We start from the raw sequence: 19,566 nt of genomic DNA, 5'->3' as shown, positions 1-19,566 counted from the left end.
AATTTTAAGCAACAGGAAGGGGTTGGATAATGCAACACTGCTATGCTCACTGGAATGAGTCTGTATATATACATATATATATATTTTTTCATTTAAAAGGAAGAAGCTGACAGATTCTATGTACAGAAGTGATGTGTTTCAAAAACAGCAATCCAGCTGCAGTGTGGGGAGTGGTCTTAAAGAGTACTGAGAACTCAGTAACAAGATCTGTTACACAGTGTTAGAGAAGCATAACATCACTCCTAAATCCATATGACTGGGTGTCGGGTTTGAGATATTAAGCAATGCTATGCTTCCCTTTTTCATCTTGTTGGATCCTATTATCAGCAACCTGATGGGTATGGCTCAGACACCTATATGTACACCACCTAAAATCAGCCCTAGAAATGGGACTGTTAGTTTTTCCAAAAGGCTTCTGTATACCTTGCTTTATGCCATTTCATGTTCTGGAGAGTTACAGACATGTCTGCTTTCAGAAAGGCAAATATTGAAGGGATTATAAACTAGAGCAAAGGGATAAGCATAATTTTTTTTCCTCCAACCTAGACTCATGCCTAGGAGATAACGATTCATTATCATAATAGTGTCTTCCTAATGGATGACATATTCATATTGTTGCTCTTCTCTCTTATTTATAATGGAAAACATTAATTATTATTCACTTACATTTCCAGGATCAGGAAGAATGTTATCAATTATGTTATGGGTGTCTGCAAATATATGACTGTCCGCCTAGAGATACTTAAATTAAAAAGGCAGACACCCTTCTTACTCAAGGGCCCTCATACCAATTTGCATGACCATTAAATAGCTTTTTAATTGCCATTAAATTATGCCAGCTAAACTGTGATTTCATGCAAATATTAAGCTGTAATGACATACAGTGAATCATTTACTAAGATTTAGAACTTAGAACAAAGAGAGACAATTAATTCTAATCCTCAGATTCCACTAAATTATGTGTCACTGGGCTTTTATGAATGTGGCCTGATTGCTTTGTTATCATTTATAAATTATACAAAGATTATGTGACACATTGGGAGAAAAAAAGCTTGGCAGCAATAACTCTTTTGGAGACATCTGTATTGAAAACTCTCAGGGATTTCCTTCTGTTGATCTTTTTCTTCAAAGGAAACAAGTAATTCACACAGGAAGAAAGTAATCTCCACACTGCACTTTTAAGACCAATCTCATAAGAAAAGGACAACTATCCTAATTTCCAACTAGCTGTTTTTCAAGACCATCATGCAATAAACTTGAATAAAAATGACAATCTCATTTCTATTAGTTTATTTTAAAAACACAGTTTCAATGTTCCTTTGGCTTCACTTGGGATTTCCCCTTTACACAGTTAAGTAACCGTGCTCTAACAGTAAACGTGTGAGAAGCGGTGGCAGTGCTGTCCAGCCCCTTCCCGGAAAAGCATCTGGCCTTACAACCCCATCTTCCTCTCAGAATAGCAGAGGCCAAGTGGGCTACAATTTTTTATTTTTCATTTTCTTTTTTTCTTTATGTAAAATGTTTAAACAGAACTATATTTCTCAAAATACATCCCATTATAATATCTCTAGTCCCTTGAGATAAAACCCCAAAAATGAGCTCAGTGCTCAAATTACGATTCCTCTGGCAGATTGATGCTAACACAAAAGAAACACACTTTCCTTCTCTTTGTTGAATCCAATATTTCCCAAACATTTATTTATAAAATATTATTTTCTAAGAAGCATCTGAAGGAAAACTAGCAGAAGAGTGATTATTAATTCACCCATTAACTCTATAGCTAATTGTGGTTTATAGATACATTTTTAACCTTAAGAACAATGAAAATTTGATTCAAGTAACTGAGGATATCAAATCATGAAAGGCTATTGCCTATTAAACTGTATTTTTTTAAGTTACTACCTGACAATGATTTAAATGTGTCTGCTACTACCAAGATGCAATAATGTGGTTTCCTAATAAAAAACATAGTCACATCTGAGTTTATGGATGAGAGAAAATAGTTGTGTGTTTACCTATGTCAGAAAACATTAAAGATATAGGGAATCATCTAGAGATGTTTTGGTAAATGCTTTTGCAAAGGAGTAAATTATATGAATAAATGAAAAAGTATGTGTCCAGACTTTCATAATGTACTAAAAATATCAGTTGTCAGATCTGCATATAGACATAATTTTAAACTCTAAAAGTCATTTCATTTTTTTCCACTATCACTATGAATTTTAAATTTATAGTTATATTATTAACTTTATAGTAATATTATTCCTATATAATCTTTGAAAAAGGTACTTAGTAGAGCCCTGTTAACAAAATTTTGTATTTGTATTCATACCTAAACTACTATGTGCTCTATCCATAAGACTTGTTCATAAAATGTTTGTATATTTGGAAATAGACAATGAAACTGGGACTTCAACCTCACCACAGGGAAAGAATTAAATCAATTTATTTAGAGAAAGAAATGAGGTCCAGGAAAGTTTTGTAATTATGTCAAGGTCATCAAATTCATCAGTGGTAGGATGATAATCTAAGTCTTTTTGATGTTTAAGTTTTTTTTTTTTTTTTTTTACCTCTACTGCAATGTATTCATCCTATAAACAGAAAAAATACCTGCATTTCATTGGGTTTTGCTGAGAGAGTACTGTCAAATATAAATTTTCAAAACACAGAAATTAGAGAGCAATTTATTACCTTCCTACAACAAATTTCTTTTAACAATGTTCCTTACAGCATTTTTTTTTTTTACTTTCTTAAAAATATCTTTTTTTTTTTTTAAATTTTAAAATCTTTAATTCTTACATGTGTTCCCAAACATGAACCTCCCTCCCACCTCCCTCCCCATAACATCTCTGTGGGTACAGCATTTAAAAATAATTTATTTATAGAAAAGCAACTGAAACTTAAATCTTCAAGATAAATATTGCTCAAAATAAGAAACATGTGTGCTTAAAAATCCTTTGAATTCTACATATTCTTATTTTCTTCAATATTATTGCGCTTACTTCAGTAACTAAATTGATGTCTAAACTTGACTTGTTATCACTTATGTCTTCACAATACTACAAATGATGACTTAAGATAACTCTTTAGTTAGATTTTCCCTGAATTCTAAAACTCAGTTAAAGGAAACAAAAATAATTTAAAAAGAACTCTGGTAGTCTAAATACCATTCACTTCCAGAATAAAATCTAAAGCTCTCAACCTTGTCTACATTTGTCTTTATAACTAGGCCCATCCCTCAGCCTCTTTCTTCTTTTAGTCACATCTAAATGCTTTTGGACAAATGGTTCCTTCATCTTTTTTGCTCTGTGGAAAATGCCTATACTCATCCTTCATATTCTGATTTAGGTGTTACTCCCTTTGTGACACCTTCCTCCTGTCCTTGGGCAGAACTGAATACTTTTATACAAGGTAGGCATGATTTAAAAAAAAAAAAAATAGCATTTTTTAGTACTTTGTTGCAAGGAGTATACTTAATATTTCATGATTTATTTCATTCAATTATCACAACAAACAACCTGAAAGGCAGTTATTAACATCCCAATTTTATAGAAAAGGTGACTGCTGCTGCTGCTGAGTTGCTTCAGTCGTGTCCGACTCTGTGCGTCCCCATAGACGGCAGCCCACCAGGCTCCCACATCCCTGGGATTCTCCAGGCAAGAACACTGGAGTGGGCTGCCATTTCCTTCTCCAAAGCATGAAAGTGAAAAGTGAAAGGGAAGTCATTCAGTCTTGTCTGACTCTTAGCGACCCCATGGACTTCAGCCCACCAGGTTCCTCCATCCATGGGATTTTCCAGGCAAGAGCACTGGAGTGGAGTGCCATTGCCTTCTCCAAGAAAAGGTGACTAATACTTACCAGATGTACATATTGCACTGAAATATGTATATTCATGTATATTTCTATTCTAGTCTAGTCTGATACAAAGGTGACATATTCTTTAACTAAGGGCATGAATAGAATGCACGGTTTTGTGCAACCCTAAAAGAATTATCTTTTACACAGTACAAATTTTGAAAAATATTGGGAGAGCGGTGTGTTCAAGGCTATAATCTTAGCAAAAATCAGGTGTGGATAATTCAATATAGAAATAGGTTACTTGAAAATCACTTAAGTAGTAGAAAGGACTGTCTATATTAAGAAAATATTAAATATAAAATAATAAATATCAATATTTATTAACTAATAAAAACTCAGCAAAATGGACAGCCACCAGTATCTCTATTCATTGGGAAGGAATAAAAAGCTTCTTTTTATTATTTAGAGATATTCAAAACTTGAAAATTAAGCATTTGTGGCTCTAGATTTCTATTCTATAGAGCGTGGACATAATTTTACAATGGAAAAGTTTCAGAAAATTGTTGTCAACTATTTTCATCAATGCAGAAAAAAATTTTTGATATAAACCCATACAATAACTAGTTCTAACAATTACCAAAATATGCAATAGTTGTGCAGGGCAAGAGTTAAAGGGCAAGATCACATTCATAATAAAAGCGTACTAATCACAAATTAAATCATGAGGAACCTGAGTTTGAATGTTTTGAGTAAAAAATCATCCTGTTTCCCTCAATATCATGAAGGAAAATATCCTGCATACCTATATACAGCCTTTTCTGTGTTTGAGTCAGGTATTTTTAATTAAACACTCATTAGAAATACAAAAAAAGAGAAATATGATGAGTCCAACTGATGTCATATTATGGGAGCGAAAAGCTAAATAATAAATAAATAGATTAAAGCAAATTAATAAACCTTTCTCAAAAATCACAACATTGCAGTGTAATTATGAGTGTTTTATTTCCAATTATGGATGATTTGTGGTCACTTGTCTGTTGTGTACAAGTAAATGATATTAAATGGGACAATCTTCTCTGAGTTCCAATTGTTGATGCCAAGAATAGATCTGTTCTGGAAGATCTGGCAGCAAGTGGTAACTCAATTCTTCAGCATCAGCAGAATAACCACTTAATATCTCTTCCTATGAAGGAAACTCCCCCAGGTAATTTGGTAAAATAATCTTGCCTGAAATAAAAACTAAAATATTTATGTTTAGGAAACTTCATAAAGCTCAAGCAACATCTTATATCAGTGATCTGTACTAGGGAAACAGATTCATTACATATAGGTGTCTATTCTGGAATATAAGGATCATTTTAATTTTAAAAATATACCATTGCAATACACAAAGTAAATATTTAGTTATTTTTTATAATGAGAACAAATCTAGAATATAATGCACCCTGCTAGAGGTAATAAATACATCTTTGCAATGTCCCCTTTCTGGCTTCTGGAAAATCATGGCTGCAACAATTGTGTTTGCAATCAGCCACCTAAGCAATCAGTTGTGGCTTTTGTTTTTCAACAGTGAGATGGAAAAGCAAGGTACTAGAGTGTTTTTTCCATACAAAAGAACCTTAGGAGAAAAAGAGAGGGAGGGAGAGGGAGAAGGAGGAGGAAGAGAGAGAAAAATTCGAAGAGATTGGATAAAAAAGAAAAGACATCAAACAGAACAGGGCTATCTGGAGCATAGGGGACCTGAGAAGGGCAGCTGCAATGTGGAAGAACATCTTTCCTGCTGCATCTAAACACAATATTTATTCTACTCAAAATAAGGTTGAGAAAATAATGACTTTCTTAAGTGGCCAATTATCCCAGAAATAAAGAAGCCATGTTTTACAATGTTAATCTTAGAGCAAAAATAAATTCAACTTTTATACTTTCACTCCAATCATTGCCAGTGTATATCAAATACAGTGATAAAAAAGACATGACATTTCCAAGAAAAGTTAAATCCTTAATGATGTACATGAGAAGTACCTGTATATATGACTTACATTTTACATTTTGAACATCTTTAAGTAGACAGCACAAATGTTTGTTGAATATGTTACTCTGTAGCACCTGTTCAGTAATTAAAATCTTCCTATTGATTTAAACACATGAGAAACATCAAAGTGAAAATGCTATGACTGTGGAATTACATTTGTCTATGCACCCATATATTAGATCCTCTCTTTATTTCTCTGTCTTTTCTTGTTCTCTGTCCTTCTAGCTTGACAAGTACTTTCTTAGTAACTTTTACAGTCTTTTGTTTCTTGAACCTTAGTGAACATTTTCTCCTTCTGTCCTAGAAAAGCCTTATAGTTAGTTATTTTGATAACAGACTTCTTGGCAAGCAGCATGGTCTCTTGTGCTTCAAACTGATCTAAGAGGCAGCCCTAATTGATCAATATGTGATATTATGGAGTGTTCTCCACGACTCATCCTTTAAAGCATAGAACATATATTAATGAATCACCTGCAAAATTAAGTATCTATGAAGTAGATTAAGATAACAGAGAAAACATTTCAGAATTTCATTTCAAATTTATTATTCCTAATTTCTTCTACATACTTTGCAGTTCATGTAAAAGGTATGCAATAAATGTTTTAAAGATCAAGAATATCCAAACTTAGAAGTTATCATTGGATATCAGAACGATTTGAGAGATCCCAGGCAATGGCACCCCACTCCAGTACTCTTGCCTGGAAAATCCCATGGACAGAGGAGCCTGGTGGGCTGCATTCCATGGGGTCGCTAAGAGTTGGACACGACTGAGCGACTACCCTTTCACTTTTCACTTTCATGCATTGGAGAAGGAAATGGCAACCCACTCCAGTGTTCTTGCCTGGAGAATCCCAGGGACAGGGGAGCCTGGTGGTCTGTCATCTGTGGGGTTGCACAGAGCCGGACACAACTGAAGCGACTTAGCAGTAGCAGTATAGTTATAATTAGAGATGGAAAAACAGGCCAAGGCTGAACTTTGGATGCCCTTGGATTGAATCTTATAATTCTGGCAAAAAGGTGCTGGGCTTTGAAAGATTTTAGGCATAGGAAAGAATAAAATAATCAAGATCTTGTTTTTATTTAAAAATAATATTTTCTAATAGTTTAGAATATTCAGAGGGATAGAAGACCAAAGGAAGGAGACTTGCCAAAATAGTATTCCATTAGCCCAAGGGAGAGTTGGTGGTCTTACCAAAAAAGGAAGGACTAGGAGTTGGTATGAAGGAATGGACAGGAGAAATACTAAACAGTAAAACTGACAAGCTTTGTGACTACTGAGATACATCAAGGGTAGGGACAGGGTTATGAGTCCCTTGCTTGGAAGCATGGGTAGATGAGGATACACCATGATAAAGAAACAAGCTGAGGTGAATGATCAAGCTGAGGTATGAAGCAATAAAAGTGACTTTCAAAGATGAGCTAAAATTATTAGTTGATTTGTTCTTCAAACATTTATTTTGTGCCCAGTACTAGCCTGGTATTATTATTAGTGCTGGAGATAAAGTAAAGAAAAAACATTCATGATCCACTTGCAATCCACTATAGGTAGAATGAAAACAAACAAGGAAGTGAGTGAACAAATAAATCAGATATTTTCTAAGAGCGACATAGGCATAAAAAATAAAATATATTATATAAATAAGAGTAACTGGGAGGGATTCTATTTTTGAACAGGCAGTCAGAAAATACTTATCTGATTGACATTTGAGCCTGGCAATAAGAAAACCACGATAGAGGACCTAAAGAAAGAGAATTTAAAGTAGAGAAAACTTTTAGCATTAACGATGAGAACAGGGCAGCATCATGGAAGTCCATGAGTTTAACAACCACGGAGAGTATGGCATGATACAAGATTGGAGATGTAGGCAGGTATCTCTGGCACACACAGGTTGTCAGATCCCAAATTGAGATGGTGAGGTGACTTTGGACCTTAGGAGAGAAGACTGGGATATGGATAAAACTATAGGCATCATCTCTTTATAGGTGCTATTTGAAGCCATGAAATTGAGAACATGTGATAAGAACAGAAAGCTAAGAAAGGACTATGAGAAAAATTAACATTTAACAGGTGATGTTGGCAATTCCCAACATCCACTGGATCATCAAAAAAGCAAGACAGTTCAGAAAAACATCTACTTTTGCTTTATTGACTATCCCAAGGCCTTTGAGAGTGTGGATCACAATAAACTGTGGAAAATCCTGAAAGAAATGGGAATACCAGACCACCTGACCTGCCTCTTGAGAAATCTGTATGCAGGTCAGGAAGCAATAGTTAGAACTGGACATGCAACAACAGACTTGTTCCAAATTGAGAAAGGAGTTCATCAAGGCTGTATATTGTCACCCTGCTTATTTAACTTATATGCAGAGTACATCATGAGAAACACTGGGCTGGAGGAAGCACAAGCTGGAATCAAGATTGCCAGGAGAAATATCAATAACCTCAGATATGCAGATGACACCACCCTTATGGCAGAAAGTGAAGAACAACTAAAGAGCCTCTTGATGAAAGTGAAAGAGGAGAGTGAAAAAGTTGGCTTAAAGCTCAACGTTCAGAAAACTAAGATCATGGCATCTGGTCCCATCACTTCATGGGAAATAGATGGGGAAACAGTGGAAACAGTGTCAGACTTCATTTATGGGAGCTCCAAAATCACTGCAGATGTTGATTGCAGCCATTAAATTAAAAGACGTTTACTCCTTGGAAGGAAAGTTATGACCAATCTAGACAGTATACTCAAAAGCAGAGACATTACTTTGCCAACAAGGGCCCATTTAAGCAAGGCTATGGTTTTTCCAGTAGTCGTGTATGGATGTGAGAGGTGCACTATAAAGAAAGCTGAGCACCGAAGAATTGATGCTTTTGAACTGTGGTGTTGGAGAAGACTCCTGAGAGTCCCTTGGAATGTGAGGAGATCCAACCAGTTCATCCTAAAGGAGATCAGTCCTGGGTGTTTTTTGGAAGGACTGATATTGAAGCTGAAACTCCAATATTTTGGCCACTTGATGCAAAGATTTGACTCATTTTAAAAGATCCTGAAGCTGGGAAAGATTGAGGGCAGGAGGAGAAGGGGAGAACAGAGGATGAGATGGTTTGGTGGCATCACCGACTCAATGGACATGAGTTCGGGTAAACTCCTGGAGTTGGTGATGGACAGGGCGGCCTGGCATGCTGCAGTTCATGGGGTCGCAGAGTCAGACATGACTGAGTGACTGAACTGAACTGAACAGGTGAGCAACAGAAGAGAACCCATCCATGCCAATACATACGAGGTTCAGAAAATTAAGAGGGTTAAGGGGAGATTGCAGAGTCTTAGAATAAAAGAGAACAAATAGTTTCAAGAAAAAGGAAGAGACTAACAGAGTTAAACGTCATGAATAATAAGACAAAATGTTTCTAACACAATATGGCAAGTTAGATGATTGGTTAATTCTTCTTATACAGTTTACTTGAAGTGATTACAGTAGGCTGAAGAGCAAAATTCTGAATGCAGTAGAGTAAAAAGTAAATTAAAAGTGTGTTAAGAAGTAACTGTAGCCAATGAAAACTGCTTTTCCAAGTACTTGCTTTGGGAGAAAAATTATTGGGCTGGGAATATTTTTTAATGACAGAAGTTTGAGTATATTTATAGGTTAAGGATGGTTAGTGGAAACAAAATGGCAAAGAGGAAATTAACAATAATAGCCCAACTCAATAGGCGTAAGGATTAGATCATCCACTATAATCAATATTTGAGGAATTAGTTTTGATTATGAGACATCTTTGTTGTTTTGTATGTAGCCATCCAAAGCACCTAAAAATCTTTATGTGTATACCTTACAAAGAAGAAATACTGATGGCAAATAAGTATATGAAAAGATGTCTCACATCACATTATCAAGAAAATACAAGTCTAAACAACAATGAGGTGCCACGACATAACCATCAGAGATAGCCAAAATCCAGAACACTGACAACAATGAATGCTTATGAGGAAGTGGAGCAATAGGAATACTCATTTACCATGGGGATGTAAAATAGTACTGTTTGGTGGTTTCTTACAAAATTAAACATATACTTACCATATGATTCAGCAACTGCACTCCTAGGTATCTACTCAAAGGTGTTGAAAGTGTATGTCCATAAAAAGACCTACACATGAATGTTTATAACACTTTATCCATAACTGCTGAAAGTGGGAAATAATCAGGCTGTCCTTTAGTAGGTAAATGGATAAATAAACTGTGGTATATCTAGACAATAGAATATTATTCAGCACTTAAAACAGATGTGTTATACAGCCATGAAAAAACACAGAAGAATCTTAACTGTATGTTACTAAGTGAAAGAAGCCAATCTGAAATCTTCTACTGTATCATTCTAATTATATAACATACACACACACACACATACACACACACACACACACACACACACACACACTTAAGAGATATAATACAAAAATAAGTGGTTGCCATAGGTTGGTGGGAATAAAGGATGAATATGTGCCCCAAAGATTTTAGGGCAGTGAAAATCCTGTGGATGATACTATAATGATTGATAATGTTATTATACATTTCTCAAAACCAAAGAATGTACAACACCAACAGTGAACCCCGGGGTAAACTATGGACTTTGGGTGATGATGATATGCTAATATAGGTACACTAAATATAAAAAATGTACCATTCTGGTGAACTATATTGATACTGGGGAAAGCTATGCTTGTCTGGGTGTGGGGAGAGAGGTATATGGGAAATCTCCATACTTTCTCTTAATTCTGTGCTTAATCTAGAATTGCTCTAAAAATGAAAATATTTATGTAACTGTATCATATGTATGTCTCAGGATAATGGAATGTAAAAAGATACCTATTTACAGGGCAGGGACAGAGATGCAGACATAGAGGATGGGCCTGTGGACACAGCCGGGGAAGGAGAGGGTGGGACAAATTAGAAGAGTATCACTGACATATACACACCACCAGGAGTAAACAGACAGCTAGTGGGAAGCTGCTGTGGAATACAGGATGTCCAGCCAGGTGCTCCGTTATGACCTAAGGGGTGGGATGGGGGTAGATGAGAGGGAGGCTAGGGAGAGAGGGTGTACACACACACACACACACACACACACACACACACACATACACACTTATGGCTGATTTGCTTTGCTGTATGGCAGAAATCTTTCAGGATTTGAAATAGCTCATCTGAAATTCCATCACCTCCACTAGCTTTGTTCCTAGTGATGCTTCCTAAGGCCCACTTGACTTCACATTCCAGGATGTCTGGCTCTAGGTGAGTGATCACACCATCATGATTATCTCGGTCGTGAAGCTCTTTTTTGTACAGTTCTTCTGTGTGTTCTTGCCACCTCTTCTTAATATCTTCTGCTTCTGTTAGGTCCATACCATTTCTGTCCTTTATCAAGCCCATCTTTGCATGAAACGTTCCCCTGATATCTCTAATTTTCTTGAAGAGATCTCTAGTCTTTCCTATACTATTGTTTTCCTCTATTTCTTTGTATTGATCATGGAGGAAGGTTTTCTTGTATTTCCTTGCTATTCTTAGGAACTTTGCATTGAAATGGGAATATCTTTCCTTTTCTACTTTGCCTTTTGCTTCTCTTCTTTTCACAGCCATTTGTAAGGGCTCCTTAGACAGCCATTTTGCTTTTTTGCAAATTTGGAAAACTCAGCAGTGGCCATAGGACTGGAAAAGGTCAGTTTTCATTCCAATCCCAAAGAGAGGCAATGCCAAAGAATGCTCAAACTACTGCACAACTGCACTCATCTCACACACTAGTAAAGTAATGCTCAAAATTCTCCAAGCCAGGCTTCAGCAACATGTGAACTTCCAGATGTTCAAGCTGGTTTTAGAAAAGGCAGAGGAACCAGAGATCAAATTGCCAACATCCACTGGATCATCAAAAAAGCAAGGGAGAGTTTCAGAAAAACAACTATTGACTTTGCCAAAGTCAATTTTATTAACTATGCCAAAGCCTTTGACTGTGTGGATCACAATAAACTGTGGAAAATTCTGAAAGAGATGGAATATCAAACCACCTGACCTGCCTTTTGAGAAACCTGTATGCAGGTCAGGAAGCAACAGTGAGAACTGGACATGGAACAACAGACTGGTTCCAAATAGGAAGAGGAGTACATGAAGGCTGTATATTGTCACCCTGCTTATTTAACTTATATGCAGAGTACATCATGAGAAATGCTGGACTGGAAGAAACACAAGCCGGAATCAAGATTGCCAGGAAAATATCAGTAACCTCAGATATGCAGATGATACCACCCTTGTGTCAGAAAGTGAAGAGGAACTAAAAAGCCTCTTGATGAAAGTGAAAGGGGAGAGTGAAAAAGTTGGCTTAAAGCTCAACATTCAGAAAACGAAGATCATGGCATCTGGTCCCATCACTTCATGGGAAATAGATGGGAAACAGTGGAAACAATGTCAGAATTTATTTTGGGGGCTCCGAAATCACTGCAGATGGTGATTGCAGCCATGAAATTAAAAGACACTTACTCCCTGGAAGGAAAGTTATGACCAACCTAGATAGCACATTAAAAAGCAGAGATTTTACTTTGCCAACTAAGGTCTGTTTAGTCAAGGCTATGGTTTTTCCAGTAGTCATGTGTGGATATGAGAGTTGGACTGTGAAGAAAGCTGAGCATTAAAGAATTGATGCTTTTGAACTGCGGTGCTGGAGAAGACTTTTGCGAGTCCCTTGGACTGCAAGGAGATCCAACCAGTGCATCCTAAAGGAGACCAGTCCTGGGTGTTCTTTGGAAGGAATGATGCTAAAGCTGAAACTGTAGTACTCTGGCCACCTCATGCAAAGGGCTGACTCATTGGAAAAGACCCTGATGCTGGGAGGGATTGGGGGCAGGAGGAGAAGGGAACAACAGAGGATAAGATGGCTGGATGGCATCACCGACACAATGCACATGAGTTTGGATGGACTCTAGGAATTGGTGATGGACAGGGAGGCCTGGCATGCTGTGATTCACGGGGTCACAAAGAGTCAGACACAACTGAGCGACTGAACTGAACTGACTGATGGCAGAAATCAACAACATTGTAAAGCATTATCTTCCAATTAAAAATTTTAAAATAGATAAAAGATACCCATCTCCATAGCAAAAATCCAAAGAAATTATAAAACTCTTAAGGGTGAAAGCACATGCTGTGTTATACCAGAAACTTAAGGGTTGCTGTTGTTTTAAAGATAGTGCTAAGAAGTAGAGAAAGATCTCTTCAGGTCCTTAAAATCCTGTCATTCATATGATTACAGGCAACACCTACCTAGGAATTCTTTCCCTACTAGGGAATTTGGGCTTCCCTTAAAGCATCTGCCTCCAATGTGGGAGACCCGAGTTTGATCCCTGGGCCGGGAAGATCCCCTGGAGAAGGAAATGGTAACCCATACCAGTATTCTTGCCTGGAGAATCCCATGGGCAGAGGAGCCTGGCAGGCTACAGTCCATGGGGTCACAAAGAGTTGGACACGACTGAGCGACTTCACTTCACTTCACTTCACTTCACTTCATAGCTCAGTTGGTATAGAATCTGCCTGCAGTGCACGAGACCTGGGTTTGATTCCTGGGTTGGAAAGATCCCCTGGAGAAGGAAATGACAACCCACTCCAGTATTCTTGCCTGGAGAATCCCACGGACAGAGGAGCCTGGCAGGCTATAGTCCATGGGGTCACAAGAGTCAGACACAACGTAGTGACTAAAGCACCACCACTAGGGAATTTACTAGCCAAATGTGTTGGTTATTCATTTTAAATATTTTGGTCCTCCATTGTATTTTAAACTCAAACACTGAAAATTTCCCTGCCCATGATACCAAGTTAAAAGAAAAAAAAGCCTCCTCTTAAATGCCTGGAAGATTCTCTGAAAGCATGGTTTCAAATGTTAAGTCAAAAGCAGCAGAAAATGATGTGATTGTTTACCTGACATAAATTCTGACTCTCAGATAATATTATTGGAATACAGGTGAGCTTCCCTGGTGGCTCAGAGGTTAAAGATCTGCCTCCAATGCGGGAGACCCGGTTCAATCCCTGGGTCGGGAAGATCCCTTGGAGAAGGAAATGGCAACCCACTCCAGTATTCTTGCCTGGAGAATCCCATGGACTGAGGAGCCTGGTGGGCTGCAGTCCACGGGGTCACAAAGAGTCAGACACGACTGAGTGACTTTACTTACTTACTTACTTACTTAAAGAACAGCTAATTCAGAGATGTACAATCTATAAGTTAAGTGCACTTCCAGCTACTAAAATCTATTAGAATTTGGCCATATTTTTTTATAGTTTGTTAAAAATGGAAAGGTTAGCCCCTTGTTTGACCGTTGGCCTCAAAAGTCCTGCATCTCGGTGCAGTTAGTCTGTCCTTTTAAATCTAACTGTTTCATGACCTCTTGGCTTGTCTTTTTCCTTGGCTTTTCATTTTTCCTCCCTAACACTCTTTCAATCACAGGAACTATGATGCTTTGGAGTTAATGATCTTTGCTTTTTCTTTATATAATAATTGCTAAGGTCTCTCACCTAGCCAGAGCATAATTCAAAAAAATATTTTATTTACACCAGCTATCCATAGAGTTAGAGGGCTTAATATATTTTATGTAAAAGTCTTATAAATTCAGAACATTTCTTCAATTTGTAGGAATTCAGATGGTAGAAGTTGTGAGCCCAGAATAATATTACCAACATAAAGTATTTAATAGCTTGAACACCAACTTACCAAAAATGATTTCAAAATGAATTGAGAACAGCTTTCTGTATCAAACTATTATGTAGCAGCTGCTGTGGGCCAGGCATAGGGACTGAACTCCAATCTTTGGCAAGTCTCCTACATTGGCAGTGGGATTCTTCACCTCAGAGCCACCAGGGAAGCCGAGGTATTATTCTGAGCACTTTTTCAATAATAACTTATTTAATCATTATAAATAACAACAGAATGAGGTAGGCATTGTTGCCGGGAGCCAGCGTGAGGAATCCCACCCGTGACAAGGTCATGTGGCAGAGATCTGATGGGCAAGGCGAGTTAGATCTCAGGGTGTCCCCCTGGTATTTCCTGAGCATGTACCCCCAAAACCAAAAATCTGCCGGCCTTTGTACTCTGCTTTTCCACTCTTCTGACACACTCTGGAAAAAGTCAACTCAGGGTTTTTAGTCTTCTGCATTTGAAAGGGATGTTTCAGTTAAACCCCCTCTGATAACTCTCTAGCTTGCCTAACAGGCTCCCCCGGGACCTCTTACAGCTTGTGAATTGCTTACAGCCCCCAACCGCGAGAGGCACAAAGCTTAAAGCATCTTAAAGATACAGAGCCTTTTCTAAAGAGCTAAAAATCATATTGGTGATGGGTTTTCACTGTTGACTCAATGATTGCCACCAGGCCTCCATATTCTTTATCTTTTAGGCACCTGGGAGGATGTTAATCAATGTAAATGGTATATGGAAAAAGATATATAGTAGTTTTGATGTTAGCAACACTAGACTTTTGAGTTAATTACTTTTCTTTTGTTATAAATCACTGTACTCCTTTTACTTGTTATAAATTGCTGTATCTTTGCTATGTAAGAATGTAACTTTATTTAGTGCTTTCTGAGAGTGGCACCAGACTTTGGGAAGAACAACACAAATAAGTCTTCTGGTTGACAAACCTTATCAGAAAAGGACTGTAAATGTTAATTGGCCCTTTTGGCTGGAAGATGATGTAAATCACCTAAGATTTATTTGTGTATACAACTAGGTATGCAGAGAGAAAAGCCTGGTTTTGATAAGAGTCTGGACTGCTAACGCCGCATAACTTTGTGTTACCCATTGATCTCCATGCATTATCAAAAGTATAAAAGGCCTTCTGAACAATAAAGTATGGACCAGTTTCTCGGACTAGTCTCTCAGCCTAGTTTCTTGGGAATCTGGCTCCCCCCGTGTCTCTCTCTCCTTTTTCTCACTCTCCCTCCCTCTCCTTTTCTGGCTGAATTCCCATCTGGAGCGGGGAGGCTCACCACGTCTATTTACTTGCCCTGGCTTCTAAGACCCGCGCGAAAGGGAGCCTAAGGCGGGGCACCCTTTGATATTCAAGTGGGCACCAGCGGCCTAATGTAGATGGTGCAAACTTCTTGTCTTGAAGTTTTATTGGTTTTCCCCGTAAACCAAGTTATTCAGCCTCTTTTCTCCACTTAATTTTCCTACTACACTATTTCTTCCTAATCTAATTTTATATTAATAAATAAATAAGTTTTTTCCTTGCCAACGCCATCCCCACTTCAAATTCCCTGGATCCACCAGGGCTGGACACCGGCACACTGTTATCACTAAGAATGGTGCAACAGAGGTTAAAAGGTTAAATAATTTGCCCAAACCTATATAGCTAGTAAGTACCTGTAAGAAACATGTTCACCAGCCCAAAACCAATGGATGGACTTGTAGACATGAAGTACAGCAAAAGCGAGAGTTTTTAACTAAGGTCTTGAAAGATCCGGTGTCTGGTGGGAAGGCACACCCAGAGCGATTACAACAAGGAATTTATTCCCTAACTCACAGGTTTCCACCCTCTTCTTACCCAGTTCCTCATTGGCTGTGTACTCAGTGGCGAACAATTTACCCGGACTTTGCCTAAGTTTCATTATTTCCTTACAGGGGACCCTTCTTTCTCCCTTCCCAAATTACACCAGCATTTTTCAACAAAGGGTTTCTTGCTAGTATCCCTTTGCCCAACATCCTGATTTCTTAGGGACCCTCCAGGTGCCATTGAACTATGTCAAGTCTGCAAGTCATTAGTCAAGTTTAGAGAGAGAGTGAAAAAGTTGGCTTAAAGCTCAACGTTCAGAAAACGAAGATCATGGTATCCAGTCCCATCACTTCATGGCAAATAGATGGGGAAACAGTGGAAACAGTGTCAGGCTTTATTTTGGGGGGCTCCAAAATCACTGCAGATGGTGATTGCAGTCATGAAATTAAAAGACACTTACTCCTTGCAAGGAAAGTTATGACCAACCTAGACAGCATATTCAAAAGCAAAGACATTACTTTGCCAACAAAGGTCCGTCTAGTCAAGGCTATGGTTTTTCCAGTGGTCATGTATGGATGTGAGAGGTGGACTGTGAAGAAAGCTGAGCGCTGAAGAATTGATGCTTTTGAACTGTGGTTTTGGAGAAGACTCTTGAGAGTCCCTTGGACTGCAAGGAGATCCAACCAGTCCATTCTAAAGGAGATCAGTCCTGGGTGTTCTTTGGAAGGAATGATGCTAAAGCTGAAACTCCAGTACTTTGGCCACCTCAGCGAAGAGTTGACTCACTGGGAAAGACTCTGATGCTGGGAGGGATTGGGGGTAGGAGGAGAAGGGGATGACAAAGGATGAGATGGCTGGATGGCATCACTGACTCGATGGACTTGAGTTTGAGTGAACTCTGGGAGCTGGTGATGGACAGGGAGGCCTGGCGTGCAGCGGTTCATGGGGTCACAAAGAGTCAGACATGACTGAGCAACTGAACTGAACTGAACTGAAAGACAGGGCACAGACAATGGGTGGAGTCCTATCTCTTTAGCATCCAGTCTGATCTATCTCCCCAACCCTAACTTTATCTAAAGAGTCCAGGCCTTAACTTTGTCATGTTCCCAAGTTTTTCTACTTCAGAACTAGTTACTTTATCTTGAAAATGGACCACTTCAAGTTTATATTTCTTACAGTACCAAAGCCAAGATTCACACTCAGATACTTTGACTGTAGATGATAGTGAATTTACTAGTACACCATTGTAAGTTTGGGCTAAAATTAAGATAAAGACATATTCAATAAAGTAGTAGAGAGAATGCTTGAGAGGGGAGTTTCCTGAGGTTCGAATTCGGGAGAGCTGACAGAACTTTTCACCTTTGTTTGAGTTTCTGTTTTAATCCCTATGGCAGTACAACATGCTTTTCCCAGTCAAAGCTCTTCCCAATGATGACCAAAAGTATGCTTCCACTTAATATAGCTAAAGCAGTTTAACATAATTGTAAACATAATTTATAACATCAAACATTTAAAAAAAGTTTTTAAAGAGAGAAAAATTCAAGAAACTTACAATGTTAAGCTAGTAAACATACATATTAGATTCAACAATGACTGAAGTTTGTAGATCTTATTGTAGTCCATATTTATTTCCTTAATAGTCTCACTCCATAGAATTAAGCCTCCCCAACTCCCCACTCTGCCCCCTCACTGAAGGGTTATACTGGTGGGAAACAATGTATTCCTTCGCTTTGTCAATCCGTCTATTTATGGCCTTCAATGGCACCCCACTCCAGTACTCTTGCCTGGAAAATCCCATGGACAGTGGTGCTAGAAGGCTTCAGTCCATGGGGTCGCTGAGGGTTGGACACGACTGAGTGACTTCACTTTCACTTTTCACTTTCATGCATTGGAGAAGGAAATGGCAACCCACTACAGTGTTCTTGCCTGGAGAATCCCAGGGATGGGGGAGACTGGTGGGCTGCTGTCTATGGGGTCACATGGAGTCGGACACGACTGAAGCGAGTTAGCAGCAGCAGCAATACCTTCCCTAATGGCTCAGATGGTAAAGAATCTGCCTGCAATGCAGGAGACATGGATTCGATCCCTGGGTCTGGAAGATCCCCTGGAGAAGGGATTGTATTCTTGCCTGACAAGTGCCATGGACAGAGGAACCTGGCAGATTACACTCCACAGGGTCTCAGAGTTGGACACAACTGAGCACCTAACACTTTCTTTTTTCAAGAAAATAAAAAGAGAAAATTCCCTTCTATCACTCACCTAGGCATCTACTTAGTTTCTGATGTAGGTTTTTAGAGATACTTCCCTGGCAGTACTGTAACCATTTGAAACACCACCACTTACATATACATACGTACATATAAATATTTACCAGTAGTAGAAATATTTTCCTGTTCAAAACTATTTCCACAATCAGGTAAGAAGTGATATTGAGAATTTCCCTTTTCCTACTTATAAGCTTAGAATATGTTCCTAGAAAAAATAATCTAGCTAACAATTTCTCATGCTGTATTTTTCTGAAGAAAGTAGTCACTCAGTGTTTATAGTCAGAAAGCAAAAATTATATCTACTAATAAATGTGTTGTATTTTTAAGTGTATTCTATAAAAGTATTTTATATTTTATAAGATTGTAGTAATGCACACAAATCTACAAACTGCATCATTTAAAAAGAAATGTAACTTATCCATTGTCTCTGAGGAATATTGGCATTACGTATTTTTAATCCATTTCAGCCCCTGTGAAATTACATAAGATAATCAACATTGTGGCACCAATTCATCAAGGATGGTGAAATTTTACTATATTTTATCTATGTATTTAACAAGACTTTTATAACTAAGAGGTGACATTTTACTTTCGCATAGCTTAGCAATGCATTAATATCAATATATTCACTTTTATTTTTAAAGTGTACAGATAATTTATGATACTTTAATAATAGGAGAATATTACTAATTTAAAATTCTTGGGGCATGCATTAAAATGACCTTCACATTTAGATTTAATATTCTATTGGTTTCAAATCAACAACAGGGGAGAAAGTGAGAGGTGAAATGTGGACAAACTCAAAAATATCTTCCTTTAGAGACAAATGTCAAGTAAAACTTGAACTTTCCTGTATAACATTAGCACAGTGACTTTCAAAGTTCCATACTGAAGCTCCCCCAAACACAGCAAACTTGATGGCCCTAAAGTGATGTACCTTTAAATGTTCAAGAGTTAAAGC

General features: G+C 37.9%; 1 protein-coding gene across 1 annotated transcript in view; it reads right to left on the bottom strand.

Moving 5' to 3' along the window:
• The window catches only part of EPHA6 (EPH receptor A6), a 959,528-nt gene that overhangs the window by 528,497 nt on the left and 411,465 nt on the right, over window positions 1-19,566 (bottom strand). The gene's annotated exons all lie outside the window — the stretch shown is intronic.

The sequence above is a fragment of the Budorcas taxicolor genome, chromosome 1 (genome assembly GCF_023091745.1).
Source record: "Budorcas taxicolor isolate Tak-1 chromosome 1, Takin1.1, whole genome shotgun sequence".
NCBI lineage: Eukaryota > Metazoa > Chordata > Mammalia > Artiodactyla > Bovidae > Budorcas > Budorcas taxicolor.
Note: the sequence above shows the minus strand (reverse complement) of the source record. Positions and strands in the feature narration are given on the sequence as shown.